Genomic DNA, 21,341 nt, shown 5'->3' on the forward strand with positions numbered 1-21,341 from the left:
TTTCTTTTTTACCTTTCTCCCAGAGATTTTTGTTTTGTTTTGTTTTGCTGGTTGTAGTTATGGAATGGGTTGACAGTCCTTTTTTCTCAGAACTTTAAAACTGGTGTTCCACTGTTGTGGTAGGCAGAAAAATAGCCCCTCAAAGATATGCTGGACAGTACTCAGTATCAAGGCTGCAAAGAACAAACAGCTGTGTTGGGAGTCTTAAGAACAGCTCTTTGGGAGACACAGATTCACGTAAAACATTGTTGTAGAGAAGAGAAAGAACTGGGTCTCATAAAGAGAAAAAAAAAATCACAAGATTGTTCAAGTTGCCCAACAGGAATTGTGATTGACTCTGACACAAGTCGGGAAATAGTTGTCCTTAAGGAATCACAAGTTATTTGATGGTAAGGGTGTGATAAGTATGAGCCTCTGGAGATCTTCTGGATGCCTTTGTTAGGACAGTAAAGAGTCAGATTCCATCCACGTGAAACGTGCGGAAGTCAGCCTTCCTCAGTGGTGTCCTGCCTCCACTTTGGAGGACTCTGTTAGCAACGCCAGCTCTATTTTGATTTTCCTTCCAAAGTTGTCTGCATTCTAATGCCTAGAACCTGGGAATGGATTCCGTTATATACAACTTTGCAACTTAATTGTAATTAAGGACGGTGAGGTGGACAGGGAACCCTGGATTATTCAGGAGCACTCAATTTAATCATGTGTTCTTAAACGCAGAGGATTTTTTTTTTTTTTCAGGTGCAGTCTGCTGCTGCTGCTAAGTCGCTTCAGGCATGTCCGACTCTGTGCAACCCCATGGACGGCAGCCCACCAGGCTCCCCCGGCCCTGGGATTCTCCAGGCAAGAACCCTGGAGTGGGTTGCCATTTCCTTCTCCAGTGCATGAAGGTGAAAAGTGAAAGTGAAGTCGCTCAGTCGAGTCCGACTCTTCGCGACCTCATGAACTGCAACCCACCAGGCTCCTCCGTCCATGGGATTTTCCAGGCAAGAGTACTGGATCAGTTGTAGGCTGCTGCTGCTGCTGCTGCTGCTAAGTCACTTCAGTTGTGTCTGACTCTGTGCGACCCCATAGACGGCAGCCCATTGGTCGGAGAAAAGCAGCAAGGCTTTGGAAACAGAGGAAAGGGGCCACGAGATAATGTATGTAAACAGCCTCTGAAAGCTGGGGAAGAGCAGGAACCAGACTCCAAAGTCCAGAAAGCAATGCAGCCCTGTAAGGCAGCACTGTAACTTTAGCCCAATAGCACCCACGTGAGACTTTTAACTACAGAACTATAAAATGAGAAAATGGTTTAGATTGCTTAGTCTTCCTGCTCTTTAAAGCGGCTGAGTTTGTGGCTATTTGCAACAGCAGCCCTAGAAAAGCAAGGCCAGAGTCCTCTGCTTTCTGTCCTGGCTTCTATTTCTGTTTTGTTTCTTTTTTTTTTTTAACCTATCATCAGTCATTTGAATTGTTACTTTTCAAGTAAAGTGTTATTTTCTCTGTAGACAATTATGGGATTATTGCCATCTTAACACTATTAATGACTGAACACTGATGTCTCCCCATTTGTTTGGGTCTTCTCTAATTTCTTTCAAAAGTTTTTTGTTGTTTTCAGAGTAAAAATTTTACATTTATTTTATTAAATGTATTCTTTAGTTGTTTTTGAGACGAAATAATTGTTTTCTTAATCTCTATTTCAATTTGCTAATTGCTGTTGTATAAAAAAGAGATTTAATGTGTTGATTTTATATCCTTTAAACTCACTGAACTCTTTTATTCTGAGTTAATTATTTTACATAAAATTAAAAAAACACTTTTAGCAGATTCTCTAGAATTTTCTATTAATATGGTGTATTATATCAGTTGATTTTTGGATATTGAACCAATTTTGCATCCTGGGGACAAATCATTCTTGGTCGTGGCTTATAATAATCATTTTGAAATGTTTCTAGGTTTGACTTACAATATTTTGTTGATGATTTTTGAATCTATATTCATGAAATATATTGACCTCTTGTTTCTTTGTCGGGGGCTGTCTGGAGCCTGAAAACAAGCCCCACTGAGCTGAGGTGCAAGAAAACCTCCCTCCCCCGAGTGCAAGCGCTCAGGCTAAAGCGAAGAAACCTGGAGATCCCGGAGTCCGAGACAGAAAGAAACCAGGTAGTAGGGGTGACCTGCTCCAAAAGTGACCGGGGGGGCTGATGCTCGTCTGTGGACTACTGTGAAAGTATTTACAAGCTTTGCTTCCTTGCCAGGGGAGGGCTAAGTTCTTGCTTCCAGGACAGGGGTAGAGAAGTCTGGGGTTAACTAGATTGTTATGAAAAGCAGGTGCTGAGTAAGAAGGAGGCTGCTGGTAACATCCAGGCACGCTTTATTCCCACTTGTCTCCTACTATGGAACAAACACAGGCTTTCTCTAATACATCAAGTGCTCCATGCTCCAAAGGAGGGCGCCTGGCCCTCTTGATTTGCCCTGGAAGTTCCCAGGAAGTGGGACCTTCAGTGCTAAAACTGGGAGTGAAAGTGTTAGCTGTCCAGTCGTGTCCAACTCTGCGACCCCATGGACTGTAGCCCACCAGGCTCCCCTGTCCGTGGGATTCTCCAGGCCAGAATACTGGAGTGGGTTGCCGTTCCCTTCTCCAGGGGATCTTCCTGACCCACGGTTCAAACTCAGATTTCCTGCATTGCAAGTAGATTGTTTATCGTTTGCACTCCCCAGGAAGTGCTGGGAGAGAAAACTGGAGATCCAAGAGTTGTGGACAGAAGCAAATCAGGGGCAGGGTGACCTACTCAAAAAGTGACTGGAGGAGCTGATGCTCGTCTGTGGAATCCTCCAAAGTTATTTATAAAAACTGGGAGACAACTTGGCAAACTGGGACACCTTTGTCTCCCTACTTGAAAGTGACCTACTTCTCCCAGTGGGGTCTGGGAATTTGTGTAACATATATTACAATTCTCTGCAGAAATATTACCATTTTTATTTCAGCTATAATAAAGTGAAATGTAAGATTTTCTTTCTTGCATCTGTGAGTGTCTCTTACATAGGATACTGCTCAGACATTTCAGTGCCTGGCGTGTTGGCTGCTTGGCGTTGAGCAGCACTGCATCAGCTATCAGGTTCTAACAAGTGAAAAGCGAACTGAACGCAAATCAAGTGAAGGTCAGATGCCTTCCCTGAAGATTATTTCAATAAGGATTTCCTAGTTCTTCCATTAGAGAAGAGAGCTGACAATATTGTGTGGCAGCCTGGACGGGAGGAGAGTTTGGGGAAGAATGGATACCTGTGTATGTATGGCTGAGTCCCTTTGCTGTCCATCTGAAACTATTGCAACATTGTTAATCAGCTATATGCCAACATAAAATCAAAAGTTAAAAGAAAATCAGGCTGACAAAATGAAAGTGCAGCAAAGCAGAAAGTAATAGAACCCAGAATTTTGTCTCTACCATAGCAGTTAGTAGCAACTTTAGCCTGTGACTTCTGGATTAGCTTCAGCAAAACAACATCATTTATGTTATATTACTGTTGCTAACCAGTTACATTTTATTGGTTTAGTAACTTTTTGAGTTTCAATTTTGTCTTATTGTTAGATGAAATCAATAGTTATTATAGTTTCTACTAACATTTTTCTGTATATGCAAGTAACATTATAATAAAGTCAATACTGGCTCTATAGAAAGAACTAGGGGACTTTCCTGGCTGGCCTGAGGTTAAGGGTCCACGTTCCAGTGCAGGGGACGTGGGTTCAGTCCCTGGTCCAGGAAGATTCCGGGTGCCACGGGGCCCCTGAGCGGGTACGCCACAGCTGCTGGGCTTGCGCTGCACAGTCTGTGCTCTGCCATCTCTCGTACGACAAGAGACGCCCCTGCCACGAGTAGCCCCTGCTTGCTGCAGGTGGGGAAACCTGCATGCAGCAGCAGGCCCCCAGTCCACCCAGCCAAAGATAAATTTAATTAAGGAAAGAAGTATGTGTGGCCTCCCAAGGGCTTCCTCGTTTACTGCGGATGCATTGTGATTCATAAAACTCTGGACTCTATGGAGGGAGCTGGAGAGGGTTAGATGGGAAGGGGGAAGGGATAAACAGAAAGAGGGTGGTTAGTATGTTTAAGGAGCCAAAAAACTCCCTAAGGCTAACTTCATATCTGGTGACGTTTTTTATTGTGCCCTTTACGATCTACAGCTTCTTAAAATCTCTCAAGGTCTCTAAGTCACGACTCCCATGATTTCAGTTGTAGTTTTTCCAGGGAAATTTTAACACTTTGGTGGAAGTCATTTTGGTGGGTAATTTGGAAAGCAGGCATAGGGACGATAAGGACTTTCTGAATGTGCCATCGTACTGAGAGCTGCAGGGAGTCACACTAGATTGATCTCCTGTGTGCACACTCTGTTCCAGACGCTTCTGTGCATTGCTTTGTGTGCCACCACTGTCTAGGAGTAGGCTGCTATTTGTTTTGTTTTATAGAAGAGAAAGCAGAGGCCCAGAACAGTATACTGGTGCAGCAGGATGTGTAACTAGTGAGTGATGGATCCTGGATTTATCCTCAGGTACTCTGATTACAGAGTGCACATCCTGAAGCATGCTGAGAACTGTGATTAGCAATAACATGATCTGCGATCTATAACAGAGAAGAAATTTGAGATTCTAGTGAAAGACACGGAAATAAGTGGATAACAGTCAACCAGTACCAATTATTTATAAATAATCAGTAGCTATTTGGTGCTAATATTAATATTAATTACTGTATCTGACATTGAAAGGGACTGAAAAATTACACTGTCCCTGGAAACCTCATTTGATCTCCCACATTTATAATGTTAATTGCATATTATGACTGGTTCTGATAAACTAGAACTTATTGGCATAGTCGAGCATAAGTCAGGTATGTTAAAAAAAAAAAGATTTCCTCATTGACTCAGGTCTCAAAAAAGTTAGATGGCAGTATTGTGAACTGTTTGGGATGTTGTGTATGACATGGCTCCTTTCTAAAGCTGAACGTTCTAGGGGAATACATTATGTCCTATTAGAATTTATCTTTCTAGAAGAAAATATTTTGTAATTTATAGGCTTAGGTCATACAAGAACTGGAATTTCTGAAAAAGGCAAAGTTGTTACTGCCATTGGTAAGGGTTCTGTTATCAGAGATAATTGAGAAAATAAGTGGCCAAAAATATCTGTTCCTAATAACTGAAAATATTTAATATTCTTTTAAAAGTCAACAACTCCATAGGAATGATCAAAGTGTTTCTGAGGAGTTCATTTATATCTGAACTTATATAGATCAAAGAAATATTTCTTCAGTGGACAGTAATGGGTGGCTTCTGTTTTGGTTTTTAAGGTAAAAACAGGAGAAATATAAATGGATCACTTAAATGAAAAGACCAAGGACAGATCTTATTTTAGATATATTAGATATAACGTCTTAATCAATGTCATCAAGATTACATTTCTTTCTCCACTTTATGTGAAGAAATTTTGAAGGAAATGGAAATTAGAACATAATAAATTTCTTCACATATTTGAAGAGTAGGAGTGCCAAAGATTAATTTGTATGACTTCAGAAGATAAGACATAGTATGAAAGCTTGAAGGAGACAAATTTCAGGAAAAATTTAATTTCTGGAAGTAAAATTGTCTATCTTATGTGTGTTCTCTGTGGCTGGAGGTAGTTAAGTAAAATCTCCACAATAATGTGTTGAAGGATTTCATCAGGAATCGAGCATTTATGGAAAGTTTCAGGAGAATGTAGTCAGTGCCCTTAACTTTCATGTTTTTTGACATTTCATTCAATTAAACATTTTCAAAATTAAAAAAAGAGCATTTTTCACTTTGCAAGCTTTGCATTCGGTGGGTTCGGTTTCATGTTCAGACAGGATTTCCATGCGTCAGAGAGTGGTGCCGTCATTTCAAGAATCATGTCATCTTTGTGGATAAGGAGATGCATCTTTACAGGAGAGAGCAGCGGTGCCTGCCTGGCAGCGGCGGGCAGGTCGTATGAATGGTTCTGACTCTCTTCACTTGGTTCTTGTCACCATCTCAGATTGAATCACTAGGGTCTAGAGTGTGCAGCTCTGGTTGGCCAGCCTGGGTCTTATGCTCCCCTTTGTGATGGGAGATGAGTCATGTGATTGATGAAACACCCTAGAACAGGTTGGCCATGTGCCTGAGGTGTGTCTGAAGGAGTTAGACTCTTATAAAACAAAACACGCTTTATTTTTTATTGGAGTATAGCTGATTAGCAATGTTGTGATAGTTTCAGCTAAACGGCAAAGGGACTCAGCCATACATATACATGTACCCACTCTCCCCTAAACTCCCCTCCCACCCAGGCTCCCCCTGACAGCTACAGACTCTCTCTCTAAGTCTGTGAGTCTGTCTCTGTCTTGTAGATGAGCTCATCTGTACCATTTCTTTCTGGGCTCCCCGTATAACGAGTGTGGGCTCTGTCGTGCCGGTGCGCTGCCACTCTGGCGACTAGCCACCGGTTTCCGCTGTCCTGGGATTTCCCAGGCGAGGACTCTGCAGAGGGCTGCTATTTCTGACTCCAGGCGGTCTTCCCGACTCAGGGGTTGAACCCGCAACTCCTGTGTTTCTTGTTGCAGGTAGATTCTTTACCGCAGAACCATCGGGGAGCCCACATGTAAGGGATGCCACGTGATATTTCTCCTGCTCTGTCTGATCTACTTCGCTCAGTATGACAGTCTCTAGGTCCACTGATGTTGCTCCAGATGACATTATTTCATCCTTTTTAGTGACTGAGTAATATTCCAGTGTATCCATGGACCACGTCGTCTTTATCCATTTCTCTGTTGATGGACATTTAGGCTGCTTCCATGACTTGGCTTTGGTAAGCAGTGCTGCCCTGAACACTTGGGCGCATGTCTTCTTTTGGGAAATGTTTTTCTCCAGATATACGCCCAGGAGTAGAATTGCATGGTCATATGGTAGCTCTATTTTTAGCTTTTAAGGACCCTCCATACTATTTCCATAGTGTGAATGGGATAGACTCTTGACAGAAGCTTTGTATAGTCTTCTATAAGATGATTAAGGAAAGATTTACCCATTTGAATGTAGAGTTCCAAAGAATAGCAAGGAAACAAGAAAGTCTTGCTCAGTGATCACCTGACCTGCCTCCTGAGAAATCTGTATGCAGGTCAAGAAGCAACAGTTAGAAGTGGACATGGAACAACAGACTGGTTCCAAATTGGGAAAGGAGTTCATCAAGGCTGTATATTGTCACCTTGCTTACTTAACTTATATGCAGAGGACATCATGAGAAATGCTGGGCTAGATGAAGCACAAGCTGGAATCAAGATTGGCGGGAAAAATATCAATAGCCTCAGATATGCAGATGACACCACCCTTATGGCAGAAAGTGAACAGGAACGAAAGAGCCTCTTGATGAAAGTGAAAGAGGAGAGTGAAAAAGTTGGCTTAAAATTCAACATTCAGAAAACTAAGATTTTGCCATCCCGTCCCATCACTTCATGGCAAATAGATGGGGAAACAGTGGAAACAGTGAGAAGCTTTATTTTTTGGGCTCCAAAATCACTGCAGATGGTGACTGCAGCCATGAAATTAAAAGAGGCTTGCTCCTTGGAAGAAAAGTCATGACCAACTTAGACAGCATATTAAAAAGCAGAGACATTACTTTACCAACAAAGATCTGTCTAGTCAAGGCTATGGTTTTTCTAGTAGTCATACATGGATGTGAGAGTTGCACTATAAACAAAGCTGAGCACTGAAGAACTGATGCTTTTGAACTGTGGTGTTGGAGAAGACTCTTGAGAGTCCCTTGGTCTGCAAGGAGATCCAACCAGTCCATGCTGAAGGAGATCAGTCCTGTATATTCATTGGAAGGACTGATGGTGAAGCTGAAGCTCCTACTTTGGCCACCTGATGCGAAGAACTGATCCACTGGAAAAGACCCTGATTCTGGGAAAGATTGAAAGGAGAAGGGGATGACAGAGGATGAGATGGTTGGATAGCATCACCAATTCAATGGACATGAGTTTGAGTAAACTCCAGGAGTTGGTGATGGACAGGGAGGCCTGGCATGCTGCCGTCCATGGGGTTGCAAAGAGTCAGACACAACTGACTGACTGAACTGAACCGAACTGAAGATGTATAGTCTTATATAAGACCTCTATTTGGGGCAGACATGCCAGGAAATATTTTCTTTTTCTGGTACTATCGCTCGATTGGTAGGACATAACCATGAATAGGGGCTTCCCTGGTGGCTCAGCAGTAAAGAATCTGCCTGCAATGCAGGAGACCTGGGTTAGATCCCTGGGTCAGGAAGATCCCCTGGAGGAGGGCATGGCACCCACTCCAGTACTCCTGCCTAGAGAATCCCATGGACAGAGGAGCCTGGTGGGCTGCATTTCACATGGTCTCACAGAGTCAGACACGATGAGGTGCCTGAGCAGGAGCAGGAGGAACCGTGAACAGCCAAAGGCCCTCCTGCTTGCCATGTGAGCAGAGTTTACTTCCTGATACAAAACAGTGGTCATCCTCAGGGTCCTTAGTGAACCCGGGCTCCCTGACTTTGAGGCTTCAGTAGACTTGCATGTCCAGGCCTCCTGGTGGTTGATGGCACCGTGTCATTTTCTCTGGACGGTAAGTCATGAGAGGAGATGCTGTATTTCTTCTGGGTGGAGGATGTAATTACCGCTGTGAGAGCCTCCGGAGCTCTTTCTCTTCAGCACAGCACATGATAACATTTGAGATGGTGGTTACTCCGTCAGCCGGAATTATTCTTCAGTTGCTACTCAGGGCGATTTTGTTGGGTTCCAGTGGTGTGATGCGTGCAGGATATAGCATGACATGTACCAGAAAGGAATCTTTGATCCGGTTTAAGTAAATCAGACCCTGTGTTTTTTTGTCAGTACACGGTGACCTAGCCCAGCTTGATAGTTCTGAAACTATATAAATTTCCATATCAGCTGCCTACATTCACTTGTTCTTAAAAATGTTGTATTGTATGGGTCAAACACTGTGGCCAGTATTGCCAGCATTTGCTCCTGTATCTGCTCTTCTCGTGATCATCAGCTCAGTTGTTATAGCAAATGTACACAGCTGTCTTAGTGACTGGTTGTTCTACACTTGCCTAAAACATTTGTTACTGACTCTGATAAATGCCTTTTTTAAAAACTTTATTTTTTAATTGGAGGAAAATTGCTTTACAATGTTGTGATTAAATGCCTTTTTATAAAACGAAGTATAGTTTATCTATCAGAAGATAGACTTCCCCCCCCCCCCATATACAGCCTCAGTACATAAAATTTAAAAGGAGGAAACTTCCATCCAAACTTGGGTTTGGCTTAAAAAAACTTGAATCAAAGGGTTCTCTACTCCAGTGCAAGGTTCTGTATAAACAATATCTCAGCTCTGACCCTGGACAATTTCCCAAACTCTTCTGTTATATCGAAATCATAAGTTTTATTCATTTATAAGCTGTGTATATCTCCTTTCTTTCTTCAAGGAATCTTTTCTCTGGCAGCAGAATGTCAAGGAAACAGTAAGTTTGCTTTGCTTATTAACAAATAGTACAAGAAAACAAAAATTGTCCCAGTGAAGCATTTCAGATTGACGTTAGGGTAATACATAATTTTATGTTTGTATTTCTGAAACTATGTAAGTTTCAGCTGAGGAATCAAAGTGATGAGTTTGATTCAGTGATCAATTTATAACAGTGATGACTTTCTAATCTGAGTTACAAAATCAAGATGCAAATTTTTATAGTGCATGCATTATCACACTAAGTGAAGTAAGCCAGACAGAGAAAGATAAATGTCATGTGATATCGCTTATATGTGTATTCTAAAAAACAGATACAAATGAACTTATTCACAAAAAAACAGATTCACAACCATATAAAACAAACTTGGTACCAAAGGGAAAGGTGGCGGGGAGGGATAAATTAGGAGTTTGGGATTAACAGATTAGACACTATCATACATAAAATAGTTAAAAACAGTTAACCAGGCATGCAAAGCCCTACTGTATAGCACAGGGAAGTCTACTCAATATTTTGTAATAACCTGTAAAAGAAGAGAATCTGAAACATATATATAACTGAATCGTCATGCGTGTGATAGTCTCCCAGTCGTGTCCGACTCTTTGTGACCCAATGGACTGTAGCCCACCAGGCTCCTCTGTCCTTGGGATTCTCCAGGCAACAATTCTGGAGTGGGTTCTCATTCTCTTCTGCAGAGGCTCTTCCCAATCCAAGTCTGCATTGGAGGCGGACTCTTTACCATCTGAGCCACCAGATCACCATGCTGTATGCCTAAAATGAACACGGTAGTGTAAATCAACTATATTTCAATAAAAAGATGCAAATGGTCAAAGAAAAAAATTAAGAAGGGATTTCATAGCTCTAAGATAATTTTATCCAAAAAAGAGAGGTGCAAGAATTAGGTTGTTGAAAGTCTTTCATAACTTGGTGAGAAGGATTCCTTTGGTGGAAGATGTACAGTGATTCTCGCCCATGACCTTGGCCAGGGGATGGAAGCCTGCCTGCGGAAAGTCTTGAGCTTTGGCAGCGCCGTGGCTGTTTTGAGATGGGTTTCCTGTGGTACGAGCACAGAGGACTGGCCTCTGACCGCCCGTTATTTTGCTAGCAGAGTTGCTGTGACTGGGTTTGGATTGGTCTGTGCCCCCAGGGTTTTTCTGGACAAAGGGTGAAAGAGTGTTACTTGTGGATCAGAGGATGGCCATGTGGGAGAGCCAGCCAGGAGTCAGGTGGAAGTCTCTTGGAAGTTCTGTGGGCTCCCCGAAGAGGGACTGTGTGTAGTAAATGGCTAGAAATCACTGGGCTAAGAGGAGACAGCAGGGAGATTGATTTCTTGGGTCTTGGGAAAGAATGGCAGAATGTTCCCAGTTGCGACATCTCTGAAGAGGACACACTATAACTCAAGGCACCAAGAAATTAACTTTAAACATCTGCCAGGCTCAGAATGCAAAGCCAGCTTAAAATATAGCCGGTTACATAAGAACGCTCCTATTTCTCTGTTGTTTCTTGCTGCTTTGACCCTTGTGGTTTCAGGAATAGTGATGAGAAGTATTTACACAGAAAATCAGCCTCTGATCAAGGCTAGCTCAGGGAGACATTGCAGCCTGCAGGTCTAGAGTATGAGATGTGGCTGGACTAGTTTAGCTATAGAATTGAGAGAATGCTTGGGACTTAAAATGGCCTAGGCTTTTATCCTCTCTAGAAATAAGCAGGGGTGAAACACTCCGTCAGCAGGATTAAAGAGACTGGAGAGCATCTCCTGAGAGTACACACTCATGGGACATAACCTGTTCGACCTCCTGCTTGCGTTCATTAAGGCTTATGTTGGAATAAGAACACGGCCTTGCTAGTCTCCAAATGATGCTTTTCATTAATGCATTTCCTTGACTCTAAGTTGCACTAACTTTTCCCATATTTAAAATTGATATGTTATTTAATATGAAAATATTTTGTGTTCTTTCCAAAAATGTTTTCTCAATAATAGTAATACATCATCCAGTTGCTCAATTTTGAGGATTCTGGAGCTGCATGATATGATGATGCACTGTTTTTACACAAAAGCTTATATTGTAATGTATTTAATATTGAAGAAAGCCACCGAGGGACTGAAATGATCATTTGCGTGCATGCTAAGATGGTCCAGTCATGTCTGACTTTGTAACCCTGTGAACTGTAGCCCGCCAAGCTCCTCTGTCCATGGGATTCTCCAGGCAAGAATACTGGAGTGGGTTGCCACGCCCTCCTCCAGGGGATCTTCCCGACCCAAGTATCAAGCTCATGTCTCCTGAGGCTCCTGCATTGCAGATGGATTTTTTTTTTTTTACCATGTCGTCATTTAAATACATGCAATTTCAATCTAAGAAAAGTATAGTTTAGTAAGCTAAAATTCTTATCTTGGATTTTCTACATAATAGCACAGCATTTCTTTGAAAGGTGTAATCTTTGAGAATCCTGTTTTCAAAAAACAAACTGACTGAGCAAGGAAGTAATTTACTAAAAACAGTAAGTTGTTTTGTTAATTGTAATTATTATGATCTGAACAATTACCTAACTTGTAAAGACCTCAGAGCTCATTTTATTCTCAGCTTTGTTGAAATATGACCTGCAGGATGTTTGGATTTGTTTTACATGAGAAGAAATAGAAGTCTCAATATCTAGGTCAAATGTTTTAGACCACATAAGTAGGTTAGATGAGACCTGCCTCCAAACTGCACACAGGTCAAGAAGTAACAGTTAGAACTGGACATGGACCAACAGACTGGTTCCAAATTGAGAAAGGAGTATATGAAGGCTGTATATGGTCACCCTGCTTATTTATCTTATATGCAGAGTACATCATGTGAAATGGTGGGCTGGATGAAGCACAAGCTGGAATCAAGATTGCTGGGAGAAATATCAATAACCTCAGATATGCAGATGACACCACCCTTATGGCAGAAAGTGAAGAAGAACTAGAGTCTCTTGATGAAAGTGAAAGAGGAGAGTGAAAATATTATGGCAAAACCAACACAATATTGTAAAGTAATTAACCTCCAATTAAAATAAATAAATTTATATTAAAAAATAAAAATAAAAAATAAAAATGGGAAAAAAAGAGAAAAAGTTGGCTTAAAACTCAACATTCAGAAAACTAAGATCATGGCATCTGGTGCCATCACTTCATGGGAAATAGATGGAGAAATAGTGGAAACAGTGTCAGACTTTATTTTTTGGGGCTCCAAAATCACTGCAGATGGTGACTGCAGCCATGAAATCAAAAGACACTCCTTGGAAGAAAAGTTATGAGCAACCTAGATAGTATATTCAAAAGCAGAGACACTACTTTGTCAACAAAGGTCCATCTAGTCAAAGCTATGGTTTTTCCAGTGGTCATGTATGGATGTAAGAGTTGGACCATAAAGAAAGCTGAGTGCAGAAGAATTGATGCTTTTGAACTGTGGTGTTGGAGAAGACTCATGAGAGTTCCTTGAAGATATCGTGGTTATTGCATATTTTTAGCACTGGACAGAGGACCAGAAAAAGACAGGACAAGAAGACAGACTTTCTGTCATAATGACATTCAATCTTAGAGCCAATTCTATCAGAATATGCTTGTTTTAAACATATATATATTTAGAAACATATACATATAAACTTCACATATATGTTATTGGGCTTCCCTTGTGGCTCAGCTGGTAAAGAACCCGCCTGCAATGTGGAAAACCTGGAAGATCCCCTGGAGAAGGGAAAGGCTGCCCACTCCAGTACTCTGGCCTGAAGAATTCCATGGACTGTATAGTCCACAGGGTCGCTAAGAGTCAGACACGACTGAGACTGAACTGAACGGAACACATTGTGAACATTACTTTGTAATAGTAAAAGTTCTTTGTAAAGAAGCTTTACTCCTTTATGATATTCCATCAAATGGATATGCAATGATTTCCAATTGTTACCTTCATTTTGCAAATGCCCTTGACCTTGGCATTCTACCCCTGTGCACTTGGTGAAGAACCCGCGGATGGAGGAGACGCGCTCTGTCGCATGCTTCCGGTGCTGCGGTCCATCGTGTTCATCCGCGCAAGGCCCTGACCGGCTCCAGCCGCGTCTCCTCCTCAGGGTGAGGGTGGATTTCTTCTCCCGCTGCTTTTCTGGGGACGAAAGCAGTGGCACTCTTCTCGCCTCCGAAAAGGTTCCCAGCTCTTTAAGCTTCGTTTGCTTTTCATGCTTTGCACCCCAGTTCTCTGAAACTGCCTCTGTAGGCTTTTTGGCTTGTTCTTGTCAGGGGCAAAGGGATGCTCACTACCTTGTGGTTCTCTCCGTGCTGACTGGAAATGGAGGCCTTGCCTCCAAATCTGAGACATAACTGGTGGGGGAAAAGCTTCGGTGAATTTTGACTTAATCTAAAAAGAAGCTAGAGGAAGTATTAATTTTTCATGTTATAGTTCTACGTCTCCCTAGTGTATCTCAGGGATTGTTCTAGCTTAGTGTTTTTCAGGATTGATGAGAAGGGTAATGTGGTTGGTATGAAGCGAGAAAGAAGGTCAGTGACGGGAGAGGAGGTGCGGAAGGGACCCCCGTCTGCTAGGGCTTTGGAAGCATGGGAACGATTCTGAAATTTATTCCAAATGATGGGAGCCAGTGGAGGGCAGTTAACTCACCTGAGCTACAGCTTTATATAGACTGAAGCCTGGCGTGCTGCAGTCCATGCGGTCGCAAAGAGTCGGACACGACTGAACAACTGAACAGCAGTGGCTGTAAAGGAATCTTTTTGTCTATAATTAAAAGAACAGATACCAGGACACAGGTTAGTAAGGATGTGGAGAAACTGGTACCCTTGCAGATTGTTGGTGGATATGTGAAATGACGCAGCTGCTCTGTAAACTCATGAGGTGAGTCTTCATCCGGTTAAGCCATGTGGCCCAGCGACTCGACTCCTATGCATGCATCCCGAGGAACTGAAAACAGGAATTCAGACAGAAGCTTTTGCATAAATGTTAATGGCAGAAACAGTCATAATTGTCAAAGGTGAAAACAACCCTAACGTCCCTCAACTGTAAAATGGATAAACTAAATATACTGTATGCATATATGGGAATACTGTTCAGCCACATGAAGGAACGGACTTCTGGTAGATGCTGTAACATGGATGACTTGAAAACATGCTAAGTGGGGAAAAAAAAAAAAAAACCCAGACCCCAAGTAGAAGCTATTCTGTGATTCCATTTATATGAAAAATCCAGAGTAGGTAATCCATCGAAACAGAAGGCAGATCAGTGGTTGTCAGGGGCTGGGGAGGGGCGGAATGCAGGGTGGCTGCTAATGGGCGCAGAGTTTCCTTTTGGGATGAGGAGGGTGTTCTGGGAATGGTGTTTGTATGTCATTAAATGGACCATCTGCGGCCGGGCCATGCGCTTTCATGTGGTCTGTGCATGCTGCACGGTCGCTCTGGTTTCTTTCTGAACAGCCTTCAGGTGGGGTGACCCGTGACCGAGACCAGTGAGAAGGGGGAAGTTCCTGTGGCAAAGAATTAAAGCCAAGCAGGGAGCTCAGGTAGGAGAATAGTGTACCAGCTCAGGCGAGAGATGGTCGTGGCTCGGGACCCCGTGGTGGTGATGAAGACCTCGGAGGAAATAGTTAGGAGAATAGTGTACCAGCTCAGGCGAGAGATGGTGATGGCTCGGGACCCCGTGGTGGTGATGAAGATCTTGGAGGAAGTGAGCGTGGGGTCAGGGAGGAAGTCTGAAGAGGCAGGTGGAAGGCAGCGAGATGACCCTTTCCCAAACGGGATCGAGAGCACGGCACACCCGCACAGGAGCTTCCTGTTCTGAGGGCCCTGGCACATTTCAGTGGGCCAAGGACCGCTTGGTTGGTACGAACTTTTATCTGAAAATTGATAACCAGATTTATTCACCTCTGACAGTTGCCTATTTTGTTGTTGATAAATCTTTTTTTTTTTTTTTTTTTGGTCTTACTGTTAGTGGAGGAGGAAACAGAAAAATATGCAATAGTTCCAATGCTCCTCCTGCCTTTTATGGATACAGTGGAAACTGTTTATGGTTTAATCATTAGATGCTTTACTGCTCTCTAAAACGGGTAAAACCTTTTTTAAATGTTCCCTTCACTTTGGAAATTCATTTGGGGGCCAACTGGCTGTTTTACAATTTCATGATGATGCTGATGACTCCTGTGTTTGTGTAAGGGTTTTGCTGGAGAATTCCGTCCTCCCTTCTGTCATCTCCTGAACTTGAACTGGCCCGCAACAGGCTATGAAAACCATTTTGAGTTTCTGCAAAACAGAGTTAGGTTAAAACCTCAAACAAGGGTCGGGTTGTTCTACATTTGTTTGATTTTTTTTCTTACTTTAAAAGAAGAAAAAAATGTATAAACCCTAGCTTTGTCAACAAGTCAAATCATTTTGTGTAAGAGAAATAGTACCAGAGAATTCAGTAACTTTTCATTTTGATCAGCCAATTTTATGTTTCATTAGGTCAGTTGAACTCTCTTCCTCAATCGGGGCTACTCTGAGGCTTTTAGGCAAGCCTAGATAAGTGGGAGTGAGAGAAAGCAGTAATTGGGACCATGAAAAGCCTCCTACCCTACCTTTTCTGTAAACAGGACAGCTCAATTATCTGAAAAGTATTTGTGTAGTGGAGACGCAAGTGGAGTGAATAATAACCTGGATGGATGCTAAGGAAAGAATTCCCGTGGCAAAGAATTGAAATCAATGTGCTCAGTTTTCCCAGAGTGGAAACGTTAGTAGATTTGTTCAGTGTTATTTGTTTTTATAACCAACATAATACTATTTCCACAAAAGGGAAAAAAATTAAGATCAGGAATCATGCACGCCCCGTGAGCATGGGCGATTTCCAAGCTGACAGGAGTTAGGCTCACCTCTGGGCTACAGTGCATTAAAGTCTTTTTCCATCTCTTAAGTTTCTGAAGATCAGTGAGCTCCTCTGTATAATGGAAACTATCCCATAAAAAGGAAACTGGGATAGAAAGCTACTTGTAAAAATGTGTTTTATTGGAAAATAACATGCCCAGGCGCTGTAAGTTAGCACTGTAACTTTTCAGTGCAAGAATATAAAAATAGGTCAAGTGATATATTAAAATAGATCATGGTGAGGTTGTTCCAATGACTATTACAGATAAGCCAGTGACAGCATGTCATAGATAATACGGATTTTCTTCCTGGGAAGTTTCAGCTATAACTAGATAGGTTCAAAGTGGCAGTCATTCATAAACCCACAGGGGATAATGGAGTTCTTTTTGCTTAGTTTCTCTTCTCACTCAGATTAGTCTGCCACCTTCCTTATAGCCCATTTCATCTTAATAACCAACCCCTGGGAGGAAGACAGGTGATCGCACCTCTCGAGTACCAGTTGCCCCCTTGACAGAGTGCTGGTTACGGAAGCGGCTCTTCTCTGGCTACGACTGTGGCTCTGTTGAAAATTCTGGGACAGAATGGAGCACAGTAAAATGGGACGAACCCTAAATGTTAAATTAGAAGCAATATGTTCTCTATCTAGTGCAGTATTTTCTAAAAGTGGAATCAGTTTTCAGTATTTTAAAATTGGAAGCTCACACACACACATACACAAATCCCAGAAAAATTGACTCCTGAGAATATATTTGGAAAAGATGCAAACTCTAATTTGAAAAGAGAGACATACCCCAATGTTCAAAGCATTGCTGTTTACAAGAGCTGAGACATAGAAGCAGCATAAGCATCCGTCGACAGGTGAATGGATGAAGAGGACGTGGTGCACACATACAACGGAAACTGCAAAGCCATAAAAAGAATGAAGCAACGCCACTTGCCGCAACATGGGTGCTACTGGAGATGATCTTACTAAGTGAAGTGAGTCAAACCAAAAGATAGCATGTGATGTCACTTATATGTGGAATCTAGAAAAATGATACAAATGAGCTTATTCTTAAAACAGAAATAGACTCACACGTAGAGAAGGAACTTATGGTTAGCAAAGGGGACACCCTCTTCCAACAACACAGGAGAAGACTCTACACATGGACATCACCAGATGGTCAACACTGAAATCAGATTGATTATATTCTTTGCAGCCAAAGATGGAGAAGCTCTATACAGTCAACAAAAACAAGACCAGGAGCTGATTGTGGCTCAGATCATGAACTCCTTATTACCAAATTCAGACTGAAATTGAAGAAAGTAGGGAAAACCACTAGACCATTCAGGTATGACCTAAATCAAATCCCTTATGATTATACAGTGGAAGTGAGAAATAGATTTAAGGGCCTAGATCTGATAGATGGAGTGTGTGATGAACTATGGAATGAGGTTCATGACATTGTACAGGAGACAGCAATCAAGACGAGCCCAAAGAAAACGAAATGCAAAAAAGCAAAATGGCTGTCTGAGAAGGCCTTACAAATAACTGTGAAAAAAGAGAAGTGAAAAGCAAAGGAGAAAAGGAAAGATATAAGCATCTGAATGCAGAATTCCAAAGAATAGCAAGACATAAGAAAGCCTTCTTCAGCGATCAATGCAAAGAGATAGAGGAAAACAACAGAATGGGAAAGACTAGAGATCTCTTCAAGAACATTAGAGATACCAAGGGAACATTTCGTGCCAAGATGGGCTCGATAAAGGACAGAAATGGTATGGACCTAACAGAAGCAGAAGATAGTAAGAAGAGGCGGCAAGAATACATAGAAGAACTGTACAAAAAAGATCTTCACGACCCGGATAATCACAATGCTGTGATCACTCATCTAGAGCCAGACATCCTGGAATGTGAAGCCAAGTGGGCCTTAGAAAGCATCACTATGAACAAAGCTAGTGGAGGTGATGGCATTCCAGTTGAGCTATTTCAAATCCTGAAAGATGATGCTGTGAAAGTGCTGCACTCAATATGCCAGCAAATTTGGAAAACTCAGCAGTGGCCACAGGACTGGAAAAGGTCAGTTTTCATTCCAGTTCCAAAGAAAGGCAATGCCAAAGAATGCTCAAACTACTGCACAATTGCACTCATCTCACATGCTAGTAAAGTAATGCTCCAAATTCTCCAAGCCAGACTTCAGCAATACGTGAACCGTGAACTCCCTGATGTTCAAGCTGGTTTTAGAAAAGGCAGAGAAACCAGACATCAAATTTCCAACATCCAATTGATCATGGAAAAAGTAAGAGAGTTCCAGAAAAACATCTATTTCTGCTTTATTGATTATGCCAAAGCCTTTGACTGTGTGGATCACAATAAACTGTGGAAAATTCTGAAAGAGATGGGAATACCAGACCACCTGACCTGCCCCTTGAGAAATCTGTATGCAGGTCAGGAAGCAACAGTTAGAACTGGGCATGGAACAACAGACTGGTTCGAAATAGGAAAAGGAGAACGTCAAGGCTGTATATTGTCACCCTGCTTCTTTAACTTTTATGCAGAGTACATCATGAGAAACGCTGGACTGGAAGAAACACAAGCTGGAATCAAGATTGCCGGGAGAAATATCAATAACCTCAGATATGCAGATGACACCACCCTTATGGCAGAAAGTGAAGAGGAACTCAAAAGCCTCTTGATGAAAGTGAAAGAGGAGAGTGAAAAAGTTGGCTTAAAGCTCAACATTCAGAAAACGAAGATCATGGCATCTGGTCCCATCACTTCATGGGAAATAGATGGGGAAACAGTGGAAACAGTGTCAGACTTTATTTTTTTGGGCTCCAAAATCACTGCAGATGGTGACTGCAGCCATGAAATTAAAAGACGCTTACTCCTTGGAAGAAAAGTTATGACCAACCTAGATAGTATATTCAAAAGCAGAGACATTGCGACTAAGGTCCATCTAGTCAAGGCTATGGTTTTTCCTGTGGTCATGTATGGATGTGAGAGTTGGACTGTGAAGAAGGCAGAGTGCTGAAGAACTGATGCTTTTGAACTGTGCTGTTGGAGAAGATTCCTGAGAGTCCCTTGGACTGCAAGGAGATCCAACCAGTCCATTCTAAAGGAGATCAGCCCTGGGATTTCTTTGGAAGGAATGATGCTAAAGCTGAAACTCCAGTACTTTGGCCACCTCATGTGAAGAGTGGACTCATTGGAAAAGACTCTGATGCTGGGAGGGATTGGGGGCAGGAGGAGAAGGGGACGACAGAGGGTGAGATGGCTGGATGGCTTCACTGACTTGATGGACGTGAGTCTGAGTGAAGTCCGGGAGTTGGTGATGGACAGGGAGGCCTGGCGTGCTGCGATTCATGGGGTCAAAAAGAGTCGGACACGACTGAGCGACTGAACTGAACTGAACTGATAACAAACTACTATATATAAAATAGAGAAACAAGGACCTCCTGCATTACACAGGGAACGATATTCAATATCTTGTAATAGCCTATAATGGAAAAGAATCTGAAACAGTATGCACGTATAACTGAATCACTTTTCTGTACACCAGAAATGTGGTAAGTCCAATTTTTTTAATTGGAAAAAATAAGGATTAGAGGACTGTAGCCATGGAGTCGTGTTCTCATATGGCCACATCAGCTGTTGCCAAGCAGGAACGCTCTTCAGGAGGTTTAAGGGCACAAAGATCTCTGGGTTGGCTTTTTTCTTACTCCTGGTCAGCACTGCTGGTCTGTTTTCCCTGCCTGGATCCCCTAGAAATTTGAGTTGAAACCCCCATGTGAATGAGAGCCCCATATTAATGAATGGGAACCTTTTTGTGCAGTGGAGGTGGCTAATCAGAACCAGTTGATGCCTTTCTGACCTTAAACCCTAAACGTGCAGAACCAAGCCTTTCAGTCCTCTCCCACTTTGTTCTTTTCCTTTCTGTTTGCAGTTTGCTACCATATAACAGTAGTTAATGGATTCATTCGTGAGAGGCTGTGGAAAAGAGAGTGGTGTGGAAGGGCTCTTCCTGGGGCTGGCTGTCTTGGGATGTCTCTGAAAGGGGATATGACCCCATCTAAAAGGGAGGGGGGTTCAGGATGGGGAACACATGTATACCTGTGGAGGATTCGTGTTGATGTATGGCAAAACCAATACTCTATTGTAAAGTAATTAACCTCCAATTAAAATAAATTTATATGAAAAAAAAAGAAGAAGCTTGCAGCAGGAGAAAATAATTATCTTTCTTCCAAATTGCTGCAATCTTTCTGGAGGGCAATTTATTACAGCATTTATAAAAAGCTGTAAAAGTATATATGCATATATATATATATATATATATATATATATATATATATATATATCCTTTTTCACCCTGTAATTTCATACCTGGAAACATAGTTTGAAGGAAGAAGCAGACATGGGGTCAACATATAGTGATGGTATTTATAATTGCAAAAAATAAATATTTAGATTGTGTCTATATTTTGAAGTTAGAATAAATTATGGCATATTCTTATGAATTGAAGCTATGCCACCACTAAAAATAATGTTTAAAAGAATATTCAATGATGGGCTAAATGTCAATAATGTGTTATAAAATGGACCGAAGCAATAAGATTCCAACTCTGTGACACTCACATATGTTTGCAGATATACAGGGAAAAACCAGAACTATTTCATGACAAAACGTTAATAGTGATTATCTAGAATGGTGACGTTGAATTTTTTCTCTTTTTTATAATTCGCAATTTTTTTTGCTGCTAATAAATAATTTTTTTAACAGGAAAAAAGTTTATTTAAAGATTCTTTCTTCCTATTCCTCTTCTCCCTTTCCCACAATCTCCTTCACAACTGTCAGCAACTGGAATTCGGTGCAAGAATCAAAAGGTCAGATTGGTCACCAAGTGACTGATCTTAGAGCGTCTTAAACAAGAACCAGTCTGCATGAGTCCAAGTTCCAGTTCAGATGATACTCTTTGGCTTCATGAGCTTCAGCAAGTGTTTAGCTTCTCTGT

The sequence above is a fragment of the Ovis canadensis genome, chromosome 26, assembly GCF_042477335.2.
Source record: "Ovis canadensis isolate MfBH-ARS-UI-01 breed Bighorn chromosome 26, ARS-UI_OviCan_v2, whole genome shotgun sequence".
Taxonomy (NCBI): Eukaryota; Metazoa; Chordata; class Mammalia; order Artiodactyla; family Bovidae; genus Ovis; species Ovis canadensis.